Source organism: Schistocerca serialis, chromosome 6 (genome assembly GCF_023864345.2).
Source record: "Schistocerca serialis cubense isolate TAMUIC-IGC-003099 chromosome 6, iqSchSeri2.2, whole genome shotgun sequence".
Lineage (NCBI taxonomy): Eukaryota > Metazoa > Arthropoda > Insecta > Orthoptera > Acrididae > Schistocerca > Schistocerca serialis.
Window position 1 is genome coordinate 103,810,039 of NC_064643.1, and position 18,816 is coordinate 103,828,854.

The 18,816-nt window shown below is 43.3% G+C and overlaps 1 protein-coding gene across 6 annotated transcripts in view; it reads right to left on the reverse strand.

The window, feature by feature from the left end:
• Window positions 1-18,816, reverse strand: part of LOC126483855 (protein rolling stone-like) — a 160,517-nt gene that overhangs the window by 70,690 nt on the left and 71,011 nt on the right. The window contains exon 1 of one of the 6 annotated variants that reach the window (XM_050107074.1): window positions 2,015-2,036. The exons of the other annotated variants lie outside the window; for them this stretch is intronic. The gene's annotated coding sequence lies outside the window, so the exon portion shown is untranslated. Of the gene's footprint in view, window positions 1-2,014; window positions 2,037-18,816 lie in introns of those variants that run through there. 6 annotated transcript variants of the gene reach the window in all.

Here is an 18,816-nt window from a genome sequence, read left to right on the forward strand (position 1 = left end):
TCCTGCAGCTGTTCCCCTAAGCTCATTCCCTGAGTGTGGGAGTACTTTGACTTGATCCATGAGCGAACTAGACCATGCAGATATCATATTGTCGGAGGAGTGTCCGTACACGCTATAGTACATTGCTCGGCCACTGCCACTGAGCTGGTCGAACAAAGATGAGAGTTTTCACAGCGCACAGTGGGCCAACTCGCTTTAAAACTGGACACAATAGAAAAATAAGTATAGAATCCTAGAAAACTGTGTTTCTTTTATACGTAGATTCTTTGGGTCGCTTACTAGAAATCGGATGTCAGAGTTACAAGATTCCAAAGGCGGAACCATTTTGGCTGATCAAAAATCATAAATTTGGTGCATCCGAGTAAATCTTCGGGTATAAAGTATTGTGAGGTCGCTGATGAAATGAAATGATCCTATAGCATTGTTGGCCGGGAGGCCCAATTCAGGGACGTTCGGCCGCCGTATTGCAAGTTCTTTTATTTGACGCGTCAATGATGAAGGACACACAACCGCCAGTCCCGTGACGGGGAATCGAACCCGGGCCCCCTGCGTGGTAAGCGATAACGCTACCGCTACGCTTCGGAGGCGGACGGGTCGCTGATAACGATAAGTCGAAATTTCTGTATTGAAATTTTTTATTCGATATTGTATATTTTTCACTCAAATCAGTCACATTCGTTGCTTGTGTCACTTTCGCTATCAGAGGAGTCGCTGTCGGGTTGTCCACTGGGAGATGGTTCGAAAAGCAGGTGGCGTCTGTTGATCTCCTCAAATTGCCATTTTCTGGACTCACGAGATGCATGGATCCGAAGATGCCAGAATCCGATGGAATACGACATACATTATTTTCATACGGAAATATTTACAAATTTTCTCGGTAAGACTGGATATCCTTATTATGAGCTGCCCTATGCACCCTCTGATAGCTGACCATTCGGCAACGAAACAGCTTCGATTATGGCACAGCCGAGCATAAAAACTAAGTGGACTGATGCCGGCATCGGGCATTATTGCAGAATATTGTGAGTTCGATAAAATCGGCACCAGACTTTTGAAAAATATATATTTTTTTCAAAGTCCTTGATTAGATTATAGATTCCTTTGTACAAAATTTGAATAGTTCTCCACCATCTGGTGGGAAAACAATATTAGTCGGGGAAATTTTAATCTTGTAAAAAATTTATTTACCAATCTGCGGAAAAATTTGACTACAATTACGGTTGTCTAAGAATTCTACAGTAAAGAAGAGCTTATGACTTTTTTGTGCAGATAACAGTTTATGAGGTAATTGCAATAATGTGGGATACATTTTTATCCTGTATCACTACCACACGATGGAAAAATGACTGTTCACTAAAAACACTAAAATGCGTTTGAAAACGTTAACAATACTATTTAGGTAGTAGGAGAGCTATTTGAAAAAGTGGAGCCATCATGCAAAGGAAATTTTATCGCCAAAGAGTTCAGATAATATCGGTAGTAACTTAGTATTAAGTCGATATGCGTCATTATACCGGCTGAGAAAGGTCATGAACATGCTTTCTGGAGTGCTACCCATGTTATTGTATCCAGACAACTATGCACGATAGCTGTCACATATTAAACAGGCTACACAAACAATACCTGAAAAATGTGTCATTGTCGGACTGACTGCCTACTGTCAACTGTCACGGAACGTACCACAACCCCTTGAGTCGAATCACGGCGCAGCACTGGGCAACTATGCACCAGTCAACTCTGTATAAGATTTCGCGGAACTAAAGTGGGACTGTGCATCTTTTTTTCTATCCTGTGCAGTTTTTGAAGCGAGTTGGCCCACTGTGCAGCATGAAGATACAGAACAAAAAACAAAAATAATAACGCATTAATGCGCTACAACAGGTAGTTTCTTAGAAATACGATCAACTTCGTTTCTATGCTTGATACAAGCAAAATGTTAAATGCGGTTCGGGCAATAAATCTGCAGGCCTACACAACACACAAAAGCACTCGTTCTAGCTAGGCAGGTACTTACAGAAATAAGAGTAGCAGGCACGCCGCTCAGATATCAAAATGGAGCACGATGTTGCTGGATAATTATACTCGCCGTCCACGCGGCCAGCGATTGCTGGCGAATGGGCTGACTACGCAGACGGAGCTACACCTCCGACGCACCGCCAGACGGAAGCGGGAACCGCTGATAGCTCGCAGGCGCCACCACGAAATGAGTAAGCGTTGCCACGTCACGGCAGCAAGGTCCACCTGATTCGGCCTTAAGAGACAAAGCTGCCATCCATTCGAAGGGTGTTTTGAGCACCACAGTACTCTACTTCGCATGGCCCTGTTGGGGTTGGAATACCGTTGCCTTCCCCCGACCTCTGAACTAATTTAACCAGTTATAGGAGGACGTACAGTTTAAGGTGAACTGGCAGGACTCTGGAAACGGTACCTTCACAAAAAGGAACTTCGAGGGTTACCCAGAAAATAATGCACCGCATTTCTTTTCTTCAACAATTCTTTATTGAAAATAATGAGAATAATACACTCGAAAGAATGGTGATTTACATACACACCCTATTTTTCCGCTTAATCTCCATACCGTTCTATGGCCTTGCTCCAGCGCCAAACAAGGGAGTGTATACCTTGTCGGTACCAATCCTCGTCCTGGTGGTGGAGCCAGTGTTTCACTGTGTAGATCACCTTCTTATCGTCCTCAAAATATCTTACACGAATGGCATCCTTTAATGGCTCAAGCAAGTGGAAGTCCGAGGCGGCTAGGTCAGAGCTGTCAGGTGTGACAGCTGTGGATGGTCTCCCCGACGGCTGCAAACCGTGGAGCTCCACCGAACCGCCTTCTGATGACCTCACCCTTCGTGCCCAGCGACTAGTACTTCCGTCGACAGCAGATGTTCCATAGACTTTGCACAAGCGTTTGTTAATATTCCCAATATTCCCCACAGTTCCTTTCTCTGCAGTGGGAAATTCAATGACGGCACGTTGATTGTAACGTACGTCACCTACTGACGCCATTTTGAAACTGTCCTGCAGCTATGATATCTGTCGGAAGTGACGAAACTTGGCGCGCTCACTCAGGATTCTTCAAAAAATACAAACGTTAAGTTTCGCATTTTAGCTTTGTTTCCGGCTGAGAAAAAATGGCGGTGCATTACTTTTTGGACAACCCTCGTACATTTTGAAGTCAAGCTGGGCCCATTCAGGGGATAGCTGTAAACTACGTCGCCTCTGCTGGTAAAATTGTTATATTTCGTGAAAATTTAGTGGCACTAGTTGAGCACGTAAACCACCCGAAACAATTTCGCAACACGACCTATATTTCAAACATTAAAAAAAAACACACACACAAATTCATGACCACTATAGAACGCTCGTTTCTAAATCTGTAGAATAATTCAAACAATGTCGGAAGTGTAGAAAATTTTTCCTCACTGCAGAGAAATCATAAAGGAAGTCCCACAGGGTCCAATTGTGGGTCCATTCCTGTTCGGTGATTCAGCTGTCCAAAAAATACCGCTGTCTTTTTATGAAACCCGCAATGTTAAAGCTGGCCTTCATAAACCAAGCGCGAGATGTCCACATTCCCTCAGCTGGTATGCGAAAACTACTAGTCCTGCAGAAAAAATTAACAGAACCTTTTTGTAGGAAATATAATGTTGTTAAATTTTGTACCGCAAACTGATCTCACTGTAGGCTACGCTTCTCGTGTTATTCAAGAAAAACGTACAAAAATGTCCTTCAAACACACTTCCGCCCAACGCTCATTCCTCACCAGTCAGAATTTCTAGTATATTGTTCCTGGCACTCCCTTCTACAACTGCACTAAAGTTCCCGACTGCACGAACTATTCACAATATTCGACCTTTTTCGGTCTCTATTGATTGGCCTGTTATAACACCAGAAAAGCCGGTTGTTTAGGTAACATTATTAATTTAAACTTGTCCGAGAGGGTAACGAAGGCAAAACGACTTTTGTAAAAGTTATGCTGAAACTAATTATGCTAACAGTTCGATCCATACTTAATCCCTAAAAGCACGGTAGATTCGTAGTCAGAAGGTGGAGCGAATACAACACTGTAGTTGTTTATGTTATACTGTTAAAATGCACAAAACTGTTGGGTAAAATTTACACGAACGTCATTTTTAAGTGTCCAATCTAACTGGTGGTGTAAGAAGGCCAGTTAATGAAGACCAAAATACGAGGGTGTTTCAATAATTAAAGAGACAAATTGGTCTGGGGAAAAAACTGTTAGTAGTGCAGATTTGCTACTTTTATGGCTTTAAGTTGGCATCACGGGGATGAGCCCTGATCAGCTGATGTATCAACGTTGTTTTGTTTATAACTTCTTCAAAAATGCAAATTCAAGATGGTGAGTCCGCTTGAAACGTCCACATGAGTTGAACAACGTTCTGTTATTCGTTTTATACTTGCTGAAGGCGAGAAAGCAGTGATTACATACTGTATAATGTCTAAAGTTTATGGTGAAGGTTATACGAATCGTGCAAATTCTTACAAGCTGGTAGAGCAGTTCAAAACTTGTCGTGACCCAGTGACTGACGAACACCGTTCTGGCCGACCAGTTGCAATTTCAACTCCCTCACTTGAAAGTCGAATTGATGACATTATTCGTGCCGACCGCCGTGTGACTATGGAAACAATAGTTGAGAGGGTTCCAGTTAGTACTGGTACAGTTCATAACATTATCTGTAACAAGCTGAAGTACCGCAAAACATGTGCAAGATGGGTCTGAAAGGAGTTGACGCGGCTACATAAGGAAACAAGGTTGAGAGTGTGCACAGAGCTAAAGGAACGTTATGAAAGACAAGGTGAGCACTTCCTCGACAAAATTTTAACTTGTTTTGAAACTTGAGTTCATCATTATGAGCCAGAATCAAAAAAGACAAAGCATTTAGTGGAAGCTCACCAACTCACTTGTCAAGAAAAAAATTAAAACCGAAGCATCAGCAGGAAAAGTCATGTTGACGGTGTTTTGGGATGCTGACGGTCCAGTTTTTTGTGATTATCTCGAAGAGCAGCGTACAATAAACAGCCAATACTACTTGGATTTGCTTTTAAACAAGGTGAAGCCAGCCGCGAGAGAGAGACGTCGTGGATCTCAGAGGAGAGGTGTGATTCTCCAACAAGACATCACACGTCCTCATATTGCTCAACTAACCAGTGAAACAATCGACAAAATGGGCTGAGAAGTACTGTCTCATCCCCCTTGCAGTCTTTATTTAGCACCTAGTGATTTCCATTTGTTTGGTACACTGAAGGTGGTGTTACGTGGGAAGAGGTTCCAGGACAACGAGGACGTGGCAAAGTTTGTGGGAAACTGATTCGAACATCAGGCTAAAGACCTATTAGCTTGCGAGTAGCGAGTGAGAGAATATGAAAACCTGGCACGTTGCTTATGAAAGCCAGTTATAACAAAGAGCCGCGCGGAGTGGCCGCGCGGTTAGAGGCGCTATGTCACGGTTTGCGAGGTCGCTCTCGCCGGAGGTTCGAGATCTCCCTCGGGCATGGGAGTGTGTGTGTTGTTCTTAGCATAAGTTAGTTTAAGTCTAGGAAGCGATGACCTCAGCAGTTTGGTCCCGTAGGAATTCAAACACATTTGAACATTTTAAAACAAAGAGGGTGGCATAAAACGACAGCTGAGTCATCTCGAGTACGTGAATGGCCTTCTACTTGACATTTAACAAGAAAAACTGGTACTTTGTCCCGTTAGGCACAAAGCAACAGAAGAGGTGCTAAATGATATTTTCCAGAGAATTGTAAAGTGGCTCTCAGAAAATGGACTCTCTCTACATTCTTTTTTTTTTTTTTTTTTTTTTTTTTGTATGTTTGGTATGTTGGTACAACATACCAACAATTGATGCAGCACATGAGCCAGAGTCAGTAAGTAGGGTAGAATGTTCCAAATTTTTGGACGTACGTATAGATGAAAACTTGAACTCTAAAAAGCATATTACTGAGCTTCTCGAACAATTAATTTCAGCTACCTTTACGTTTTGTATAATTGCTAATCTTGGAAACAAACAAATCAACCTCCTGACATACTTCACATATTCCAGTGAAGAATATTTTATGGAATAATTTTCTGGGGTAACTCACTACTGAGAAAGAAAGCACTGAATGTGCAAAAGGGAGCATAAAGAATACTATGTGGTGTTGACCAAAGGACGTCATGTAGGAAGCTCCTGAAGGAGCTAGGCATTTTAACTGCGCCATTACAATACCTACGAGAGGTCTTCAATAAATAATGCAACACATTTTTGTCTCAGACAATTTCGGTTGAAAAATTGGGGAATTTTTCATGGGACATCTGAATTATTCTGGTTTCAGGCCGTATAGTTTTATGAAGTTCCGATAGGTGGCTGCGCTATATGTAGCCTTCAAAATAGCGTCTGTAACGGAGGAGAGCTGTCACTGAGTTTCTTTTGACGGAAAACCAGAGCATCATAGATATTCATAGGCACTTGCACGTTATAACGCATGTGAAGCCATCATACAACTGTTACCCATGCAATATTGAGGATATTCAGCCCACTTGTCAATCGTGTGATTATTGCCACAAGATGTTTCAGGACAACAATAACTCATTTTCAAGTACTAAAACCTGAAGCATGTTGTGACTAATCACAACTGGGTCCGCAGCTCGTGGTCGTGCGGTAGCGTTCTCGCTTCCCATGCCCGGGTTCCCGGGTTCGATTCCCGGCGGGGTCAAGGATTTTCTCTGCCTCGTGATGACTGGGTGTTGTGTGATGTCCTTAGGTTAGTTAGGTTTAAGTAGTTCTAAGTTCTAGGGGACTGATGACCATAGATGTTAAGTCCCATAGTGCTCAGAGCCATTTGAACCATTTAATCACAACTGGGCTTAATATCCTCAACATTCTGGCAGGTGACTCGCTATCATCTGAACAAGGTCGCGTAAACTTGTCTTATCTCCCGCGTGCCGACTGCCCACACACAGCTATGACATTGAAGAACGTCATCGCCACAAAAATGCTAACGAACTCCTTTTCTCCATGACAATAGGAGGCCTAACACATATCTGCGCAACCGAGACAAGACCACAAAACTTCGTTGGACTGTTCTTCTTCGTCCACCCTATAGCCGTGATCTCGGATCTTCCTAGTTCCATGCGTTTGGCCCAATGAAGGATCACTTCGCAGGAAGCAGATGGGGAAGTTACTGATGCAGCAAGACGTTCGTTAGTACTATGCGGCCGTACAGGCCCTGCCGCCAAGGTGGCATAAGGCCGTCGCCTTGTATGAGGATTATGTTCAAAAATAGGGTTTTGTAGCCAAATGAATGGGGAATATATGGTGTATTGGAATTCTGAATAAAACCAACCTGCTTTCAGAAAACAATTTTGTATTACTTATTGAACGCCCCTCGAATATTAGCTAATGAAACACGTCATAAATAGCTGCCAGTGGCTCAGAATGGAGTTCAAGATGCAGCAACAGAAATATTTGATCATTTTCCCAAAAATATAAACTATCTGACAGGTAGCAAAGCAAGTTTTAGAGCTAAATCCAAATCTAGTATCAGATTATGAAAAAAATTGATAAAGTTCATGAAAATAAATACTTCATGACTTTACAGAAATCTGTGGATTAGATGAAGAAGGCAATAAGGCAAGATCAGTAAAGCAAGAGTAGTGAAAAATGAGATGGAATGATGTTGTTGTGGTGTTCAGTCCGAAGGCTGGTTTGACACAGTTCTCCAGTCCTGTGCAAGCCTCTTCATCTCTGCGTGACTACGGAATTTTGAACCTACTTAATGGTACTGAGGCCATGGCCTCCCTCTATAATTTTTAGTCCCCACAGTTCTCTCTATTACAAAACCACGATTCCTTGAATGCCTCAGGATGCGACCTATCAAATGATTCCTTATTTTGTTGGTAACATCGCTGGCTACCAACGTGGAGGTGCTGGGACACCGGTTCCTAGTGACTACCTCAAATTATCAAATTATTCTGCGGTGGTAAGGTCAGTACTGGGGTAGGGATGGCGATTATCACAGAAAAACCGGTTTTCGTTTATATCGTTTTCTTCTACACGTCAGTTTAACTTGACTGTTAAAATTACATAAAATAACCCATTCCCAAAATGACCGATTTTTCTTTTCTTATTCCTGTTATTTTCTGTAGCAAATGTATAAATCCAACAAGGATTAAAAAATTTTGGTTCACTCTGTCTCAAGATACAAAGAGTCAAAGTATTAAATTAAATAGGTAAATCAAGAAAATTTTGTCCGTCCATTGTAAATTGCTGAAACGCCTGGTGAATCCGCAGGACAGAGCAGGGAGTTGGAATTGCGGAAAGGGGCCAAAAATGAGCGGCTGTCAGTTACACTCGAACACATATAACTTTATTTAGTTGTCCAAGCATTACAGCGCAAATTTCCGAGCTTAACTATCGACTAAATGTCACACAATCTTTTGGCTTAAGGGCACAACCTCTTTAATTTTTAAAACGGCTGAAGGCCCGCGATTTAAAACACAACTACAATAAATTTTCAAAAGGCAGAAGGTGCAAGGTTTTATTCTTAAATAATATTTCAAATGCGGCTGAAGGCACAAATAATCTAAGACTTGACAAGTAAGGCTCAAAAATGGCTCTGACTACTATGGGGCTCTGAGCACTATGCGACTTAACATCTATGGTCATCAGTCCCCTAGAACTTAGAACTACTTAAACATAACTAACCTAAGGACATCACACAACACCCAGCCATCACGAGGCAGAGAAAATCCCTGACCCCGCCGGGAATCGAACCCGGGAACCCGGGCGTGGGAAGCGAGAACGCTACCGCACGACCACGAGCTGCGGGCTGAGTACTATGGGACTTAACATCTGGGGTCATCAGTCCCCTAGAACTTAGAACTACTTAAACATGACTAACCTAAGGACATCACACACAGCCATGCCCGAGGCAGGATTCGAACCTGCGACCGTAGCGGTCGCGCGGTTCCAGACTGAAACGCCTAGAACCGCTCGGCCACACCGGCCGGCGACAAGTAAGGAATTTCAATTTTAACACGGCTGAAGGCCCATGATTTAAAAACACAACCACAATACATTTTCAAAGGCAGAAGGTCCAAAGCTTTGTCCAGAAAATTTTAAAACGGCTGAAGGCCCATTATTTAAAACCCAACTAAAAGCATACAAATTCAAACCATCGGCTATGAGCCATTAAAATACACAATCAAACACCAATAAGAAAAGGCAGTATAGCCAGCGGCGCTCAGAAGTTTCCAGGGGTCGGTCTGCACTTGAAATATTAACGTTCGCTTAGGGGTGACATGTAGTCGGCCCAACTATATCCGATCCGCCAGCAACCCAATCAAGAGACAGTCAACGGACCCACCGACAAGACGACTTGCTTTCCACCGGACCAGTACACAAGGAACTCCAAAGCCGAAACGTAAAAGGCGTAGCCGCCCACAACCAAGTATGCATATGCTGTCAAAACTACACACACGTGTTGGTCAGCGACAACACGTTGAGGAAAGGACACTGCCTGAATTTTATGTCAGCGTCCAGGACCGGTAACCGGAACGCTAATGGCCACAAGGCAGAAGATTCCGCTGGTGCACTTGGACCTCAAATAACCAACATACAGTTAAACTCCACCGGATGGTGGCCAAACCTTCCCCAACTCGAACACCCGCTGTTGCTCAAGGGAATAACCCCGACAGCCAACCATGAAAACCAACGGTACAATTTGAACAGACTGGCTTCGGTAATTAAATAACCACTCAACTTTGATGTCCTGGATCGGTGAGCCACGAACCTCGTAGCAATCGGAACAGCTCCCACACACTCCGACACTGCGTAGAGACTGCCAGCGGACCCGGCCCACTGCGCCGTGCGATTTCCTGGCTGATCCACACCAACCAACTGACTGCCAGACATGAGCACGGAGACAGCACTAACATGACTGAGCAGTCGAGATAACAAGCTACGCAAAATTTCACAAACACAAGGACGAAGGACCAGACAATACTGACGGCACCGATTGAGCAACAACAAGAACGAATCACGAGTCGGCACACGCAGGCAAACCATAAGCGGTCGCCGGCCAACATACTCGTCGCCCGACAAGACGACCCACTCAAGATATACAGGGTGTTACAAAAAGGTACGGCCAAACATTCAGCAAACACTCCTCACACACAAATAAAGAAAAGATGTTATGTGGACATGGGTCCGGAAACGCTTAATTTCCATGTTAGAGCTCATTTTAGTTTCGTCAGTATGTACTGTACTTCCTCGATTCACCGCCAGTTGGCCCAATTGAAGGAAGGTAATGTTGACTTCGGTGCTTGTGTTGACATGCGACTCATTGCTCTACAGTACTAGCATCAAGCATATCAGTACGTAGCATCAACAGGTTAGTGTTCATCACGAACGTGGTTTTGCAGTCAGTGCAATGTTTACATTGGCAGATCCCCATTTGATGTATGGATTAGCGCGGGGCTATAGCCGTGGCGCGGGACGTTTGTATCGAGACAGATTTCCAGAACGAAGGTGTCCCGACAGGAAGACGTTCGAAGCAATTGATCGGCGTCTTAGGGAGCACGGAACATTCCAGCCTACGACACGCGACTGGGGAAGACCTAGAACGACGAGGACACCTGCAATGGACGAGGCAATTCTTCGTGCAGTTGACGATAACCCTAATGTCAGCGTCAGAGAAGTTGCTGCTGTACAAGGTAACGTTGACCACGTCACTGTATGGAGAGTGCTACGGGAGAACCAGTTGTTTCCGTACCATGTACAGCGTGTGCAGGCACTATCAGCAGCTGATTGGCCTCCACGGGTACGCCTCTGTGAATGGTTCATCCAACAATGTGTCAATCCTCATTTCACTGCAAATGTTCTCTTGACGGACGAGGCTTCAGTCCAACGTGTCCAAATTGTAAATTTTCACAATCAACATGTGTGGGCTGACGAGAATCCGCACGCAATTGTGCAATCACGTCATCAACACAGATTTTCTGTGAACGTTTGGGCAGGCATTGTTGGTGATGTATTGATTGGGCCTCATGTTCTTCCACCTACGCTCAATGGAGCACGTTATCATGATTTCATACGGGATACTCTACCTGCGCTGATAGAATATGCGCCTTTACAAGTACGACACAACATGTGGTTCGTGCACGATGGAGCTCCTGCACATTTCAGTCGAAGTGTTCGTACGCTTCTCAACAACAGATTCGGTGACCGATGGATTGGTAGAGGCGGACCAATTCCATGGCCTCCACGCTCTCCTGACCTCAACCCTCTTGACTTTCATTTATGGGGGCATTTGAAAGCTCTTGTCTACGCAACCCCGGTACCAAATGTAGAGACTCTTCGTGTTCGTATTGTGGACGGCTGTGATACAATACGCCATTCTCCAGGGCTGCATCAACGCATCAGGGATTCCATGCGACGGAGGGTGGATGCATGTATCCTCGCTAACGGAGGACATTTTGAACATTTCCTGTAACAAAGTGTTTGAAGTCACGCTGGTACGTTCTGTTGCTGTGTGTTTCCATTCCATGATTAATGTGATTTGAAGAGAAGTAATAAAATGAGCTCTACCATGGAAAGTAAGCGTTTCTGGACACATGTCCACATAACATATTTTCTTTCTTTGTGTGAGGAATGTTTCCTGAAAGTTTGGCCGTACCTTTTTGTAACACCCTGTATATCGGCAACCGTCGGGTGGGTCATGGCTGTCCGGACCTCACTGGAGCGCCGGCCGGAGTGGCCGTGCGGTTAAAGGCGCTACAGTCCGGAACCGCGTGACCGCTACGGTCGCAGGTTCGAATCCTGCCACGGGCATGGATGTGTGTGATGTCCTTAGGTTAGTTGGGTTTAAGTAGTTCTAAGTTCTAGGGGACTGATGACCACAGCAGTTAAGTACCATAGTGCTCAGAGCCATTTGAACCATTTGAACCTCACTGGAGCCGCGCCCCGACTGAAGTTCCGCCGCGTCCTAAAGTCAAACACTGCCATGTCCGAACTGCAATGCGAGCGCCTCCCAACACACTGGCAGATCCGAACTAGCTCCAAACACACGACAACCGGGAAGTAATAGTCAGCAAAGATAATAGGCCAGGGCTTATATCGATAAGCGCCGCTGCTGCCGCTTATGGGCAGGCAAGGCGGCAACTCAGTGAGACCAGTAATTGAAATTAACATAACGAGGTGGTCGTACAGTAAAACCAGGACGTCAAATGAGATATGGCGTGAACACGAGCCACGCACGGCTCAGTTGCTTTCCACGAAATGTGGTAAGTGGTTGAAAACTACAAAGGAGGTCACCGGTATTTTTCTACTGATTCAGTTTTTGGAAACTGCTCAAAAATCGTGTTGTAATCCGTGATCATACCACTATTTGGCCATTACTGATGATCAGTGTCAAAGGATGAAAACTGGGAACTATTTTTCGTATTAATTTGTCCGTTTTGAAGGACCACAAGCAGATAAAGGTATATTATGTTGACCCAGGCAGCAGGTCAGCTACATTCTATTTTTATTGTATACTACGAATGAATTGTTGTTAAGTTTTTAATTTGATTACCGTTTCACAGTTTTCTTCGTCTTTTATTATTTCATGGAAATCTCCAACAGATCGTTAGTCTACGAAGGTTGCCCAGAAAGTAATGCACTGCATTTTTGTTTTTCGTCAACAATTCTTTATTGAACATAACGATAATGGTGTTTTATCTACACACATTATTTTTCCACGTAATCTCCAACCCGTTCTATGGCCTAGCGCAAAGCAAGGGCGTGTATGACCTGTCGGTACCGATCCTTGTCCTGGTGGCAGAGCCAGTGTTTCACTGTCTGAATCACCTCCTCACCATCCTCAAATTGTCTTCCACGAATGGCATCCTTTAATGGCCCAAACAAAGTCAGCTCACTGCAACATGTCAGGTATGACAGCCGTGGATGGTCACTCCGACCGCTGCAAACCGTGGAGCTCCGCCGAACTGTACTTCTGTCGGCAGCAGATGCTCCATAAACTTTGCACAAGCGTTTGTGAATATTCCCCACAGTTTCTTTTTCTGCAGTGAGCAATTCGATGATGGAATGTTGCTTGTAACGTACATCACCTACAGACGCCATTTTGAAACTGTCCTTCAGCTACGCTATCTGTCGGAAGTGACGGAAACGTTGCACGTTCATTCAGGAGACATGAAATGATACATACGTAGCGTTTAGCATTCGTAGCATTGTTTCCGTCTGAGAAAAAAACAAACTGCGATGCATTACTTTCCGGGCAACCCTGGTATTGAAGCAAATACAGCATTGTAATTCACTAAAATATTGTAGTTCATAAAAAATTTTCCAGACTAGGACTGGTGTCATTCTGGAAGACAGCGGACGTTCAGCGACGACAACGAGAAGTTACCATATAGATAGATAGATAGGGCGGGGGCAAGTCTTGCATATTCCCCCCCCCTTCCCCCCCCCCCCCCCCCCCCCCCCCCGCCGATATGCCGTCGTGTCTCCTCTATGGTGCAGTTTTAAGTGAGTGTTTAGTGTTGTGCAACTCCTTCCAGTGTTGCGAACAGACACCATATTGTCGCTAGGTGTTTTTTAACTCTTGCGAACAGAAAGCAGACTGTCGCCATGTTTTTTAATTGTGCCTATCTAATTACTATGTATTTCACTCAGCATCACCAACCTTTTATTTTTTTTTATTTACACTTCGCAACTTTTCGCCATGTCACAGTTTTAACCAGTCACCGTTTTATCACCTGTTTTTACGGTTTTATTATCTCCTCATCTACATCTACATCCATACTCCGCAAGCCACCTGACGGTGTGTATGTTTATAACTTCTGTAGGCTGCGGAGCGGCATGTTACGCTGCTGCCAGCCCGACCCCCGTCTGGGGGGGGATGGAAATTCAATAACGAAAAAAAAGTCTTTCATAGTGCACGTACATGTGTAGCTCAAGCCACGACACGTGGCCGACGCCGACGCGGACATCATTGTATTAGCAGTTCTGTACCAATGCTTACGCTACGTGTTTGTTGCATTGTCATTAAAATATCACTGGTCGCTTTTCTCATTTTCTATAATAACGCAATATTTTAAACCAACGCAAATTCGCGCATTCGCAGCAAACCAGTGAATGATACAACATTGTTTACTATTTCTTCTCATCCTCAATTTTAATGCACATCTAGGGGCACTACACCGATGGTAAGTGTAACACATGGTGAGGAAATAATAAAATACGGCGGTAACTTCAAAATTCTTATGTGTTCGTATTGATCAGAATTTAAACGGAAATTTTGGAACTCCTAAAACAACGTAATTCAGTCGCATCTGCAGTTAGAATCATTGCAAATCTTGCGGAGAGAGAAATGAGTAAGTTTACATATTTTGGATATTTTCATTCAATAATGTAATATGAAATAATATTCTGAGATAACTCATGTTTAAGAAAGAAAACCATCATAGCTCAAAAACGTACTGTAAGAGTAATGTATTCATCCACGATCATCTTGTAGACACCTGTTTAAGGAGTTAGGCATTCTGACTAATGCTTCATAGTATATTTATTGCCTCAAGAAGTCTGTCGGAAATAATCCACTGCAGCTCAAAAGCAACAATGATGTACATAACTACACTACCAGAAGGAAAAATCACATCAATTATTTTACATTAAGATTGTCTTTAGCAGAAAAAGGAGCTCACAATGCCGCAACAAAATTTTTTGATAAATTACCGAACGATTTAAAATGTCTGACAGGCAGCAAAGTAAAATTTGAAAAACAAACTAAGAAAGTTTCTCCTTGACAACTCTTTCTGTTCTGTAGAAGCATTTCTGTTAATGTGTAAAAGATGGTAGGTGGGAATTACTAACTCACATCTGCAGATTTTTTTTTAACGATAAATGTTCAGCATGTAGCCATACTTAAAAATTAAGTTACGGTGTGTGTGTAAAATGATACGTTCCACATAAATATGATCTATCGTGCAAATGATCCACGGAACTGTTCAATAAAGTATGATCATAATTTTTTTTGACAACATACCTTTACTTATCCTCATACTTTTGATGGCCCTTCTCAAACTAGTCTCCCATGAATGCGATGCACTTGTCCCAGCATTTCTGCCAGTCTTCCAATACATGCTGGAAACCATTTTTTGAGAGGTCCTTCAAAATCGCCTCCGCAGCCTTCACCACTGCTTCTGATGATTGATAATGCCTCCCACGAAGGCGTTTCTTCATTTTAGGGAATAGAAAAAAGTCGCATAGGGCTACATCCGGACTATAGGCAGGGTAAGGGATGCACTTCACGTTGATTTTTGCAAGGTATTCAGCAACAACATTGGTAATATGCGTCCGCGCATTATGGTGGTGCAGCATCCAGCCTGCTTCACGGAAATGTGGTCTTTCGCGCCTGATATAGACTTACAATGTTTTGAGGATGTCCTTGTAGTATTGTCCAGTTACTGATATGTGTGCAGCTACAACTTGCTGATCCGTGAACATCAAAGAATGAGATGACCATAACTCTCCCAGCAGAAGCAACCTCTTTTGCTTTTTGGGGGGTTGGTGATGAAGGACATTTCCACACTGAACTTCGCTGTTTGCTCTCAGGATCAAATGATGTAGCCAAGTTTCATCAGCAGTGATTACATTTGAAAGAAACTCCAGATCTTCCTCTAACATCAACTTTAGTTGCATGCAGACCTGCACTTTGAATGCCCTTTTATTTGGGAGTCAACAGTCTTGGAAGCCATCGTGCACAAACACGTGTCATGTGTAATTTTTCTGTCACCAACGTGTGGGTGGCACCCAATGAAATGTTCAATATTTCAGAAAGTGATCTTAAGGTAATTCGTCGATCCTCCCTCACACTGACAGCAGCAGTGTAAATGTTTTATTCCGTAAGAGCAGTAAATGGAACACCGGGTCCCCCATCCTTTGAAATTAATTGTCTCCCTTCTTTAAACATTTTAAACCACCTTCTAGCTGTGGTGCAGGGAAGAACAGACTATCCAGGCCTCCTGTAACAATGTATAGGCCTCAGCTGAAGATTTGTTGAGACGAAAGCAGAATTTCAAAGCCGCATATTGTTCCTCGGGTGTTACCTAGATGGCAGCGGTAGGCGTTACTGAACATGCCTGACATTGCCTGCCTCTCACTGGCGGGAACCACGAGTCCCAACAATCAAACTACTACGGCGTGTTTGTTGCACATTAAGCTAACAGAATATCATTAGATTAAATTTTAGTGCGAGCAATTATGATCATAAAAAATTATGATCATTTTTATTGAACAGCCCCAGCACGATATTTAAAGTCGATTGGAAAAACACTGAGCTGCCTCGTTTAGTGGTCCTGCTTCTTCTCGCCTTTACAAGATGTTTAAAAGAAAGTGTCCCATACTCCTAAAGGAGGTGGTATTGATAAAAAGAAGAAGAAAAGTTCCATAAGTCCAGAAACCAATGCTTGTTGAGATATAGGCCGTTTCACTTCTGAGCGATACGGAGTTTATCAAACAAATTAACAGGTGCTGTGTATCATCGAGTACTCTGTGATTAATTACTAGCGCTATTGGACAATGTTAGCCTTTCAGAAAATCAATGTCTGTGTTTTATACGCGATTTATACGGATCGTGGGACAATACTTCCATAGAAGAGATTGTATTTTTCACACGACTGTACCAAAGATGTTGCCTGAATGGCAGAATCGATTGTAAGTAGGTGCGCGCGGAGTGCAGTAGCAGTTGCCGTTACACTCTGTCGTAGGTAGGACGTAAGACTTGGAACTAGTGGCTAACTGGAACAATTTAGTTGTTAAGTGGTAATTAATTGAAACCCTCAGCTGCCGACTGGTGCTGTTGATATACCTCGATGGGGACAGCTGAAAATGTGTGCCCCGACCGGGACTCGAACCCAGGATCTCCTGCTTACATGGCAGACGCTCTATCCATCTGAGTCCACAGAGCACACAGATGAATAGCGCGCCTGCAGGGACTTATCCATTGCATGTAAGCAGGAGATCCCGTGGTCGAAGCCCGGTCGGGGCACAAATTTTCGGCTATCCCCATCGAGACATATTAACAACACCTGTCGGCAGCTGAGGGTTTCAATTATTTATCATTTATTCAGGAGAAGCTGCACGATCATCAATAGTATCTGTTCTTTCGAGAACAGTTACAATCTTCATTGTTGTTGTTGTTGTTGTTGTTGTCTTCAGTCCTGAGACTGGTTTGATGCAGCTCTCCATGCTACTCTATCCTGTGCAAGCTTCTTCATCTCCCAGTACCTACTGCAGCCTACATCCTTCTGAATCTGCTTAGTGTATTCATCTCTTGGTCTCCCTCTGCAATTTTTACCCTCCACGCTGCCCTCCAATCCTAAATTTGTGATCCCTTGATGCCTCAGAACATGTCCTACCAACCGGTCCCTTCTTCTTGTCAAGTTGTGCCACAAACTCCTCTTCTCCCCAATTCTATTCAATACCTCCTCATTAGTTATGTGATCTACCCATCTAGTCTTCAGTATTCTTCTGTAACACCACATTTCGAAAGCTTCTATTCTCTTCTTGTCCAAACTATTTATCGTCCACGTTTCACTTCCATACATCGCTACACTCCATACAAATACTTTCAGAAACGACTTCCTGACACTTAAATCTATACTTGATGTTAACAAATTTCTCTTCTTCAGAAACGCTTTCCTTCCCATTGCCAGTCTACATTTTATATCCTCTCTACTTCGACCACCATCAGTTATTTTGCTCCCCAAATAGCAAAACTCCTTTGCTACTTTAAGTGTCTCATTTCCTAATCTAATTCCCTCAGAATCATCCGACTTAATTCGACTACATTCCATTTTCATATACATAGTTAAAGGCTACCCAGACATTGACTTTTGTCTGTGCGAATGCGCACAGGTTGCCCGAACTCGTACGGGAATCGTCACCTTAGAGTGACCGGGTAATGAGTGGATGGGGAAATATCTATTCGGTACTTCACGTATGTAGATTGTGGACAGTTGAGAATGTGGGTCTCGTGAGAAGCGTGCAAGGTATAAGTCCCCGAAGTCACGTTATTCATCTATGTCCTCGGTGGCTCATATGGATAGAGCGTCTGCCATGTAAGAAAGAGATCGAGGGTTCGAGTCCCGGTCGGGGCACACATTTTCGGCTGTCCCCATCGAGGTATATCAACAACACCTGTCGGCGGCTGAGGGTTTCAATGAATTATCATTTATTCTAGAGAAGCTGCACGGTCATCAATGGTATCTGTTCTTTCGAGAACTGTTATCATCTTCATATACATAATTTAGTAGTTGGTCTATGGATGAATGATACCGTTTATGCTCATACAGAGCCAATAAATGTTAGGTCGTAGTTATTTCTATAAAAGTGTAAAGTGTTATTAATTTGTAAGGCTATAAGATTGTCAAGAGTTGAAGTGAGACTGATCGTTAACAATATTGACCAGAGTCCACGGCAATTAGAGAAGGGCAATAATTGGTACTGTAACTTAAAAGTAAAGCAACTGGAACAAATCTGAAATTTTGTGTATCTAGTTTTAAGTATGCAGTAACGCAACTTGGATTTCGCTGATTTTTACAGTATTGACCCTTGATGTAGGAACCAAGTATTTTTCATCAGATTTAATGTAAAGGTTGATTAGGTATACCCGATTTGTAATATTTTGTGTGTTTTGTAATCCTCATACAGAGAAGTTAAATTTTGGAATCTATTTCGTCAAACGATGCCAGACTTTTTGTCATGTAACAATCCAAGTGTTTTTAATTACGACAGTAAGTGAGAATTG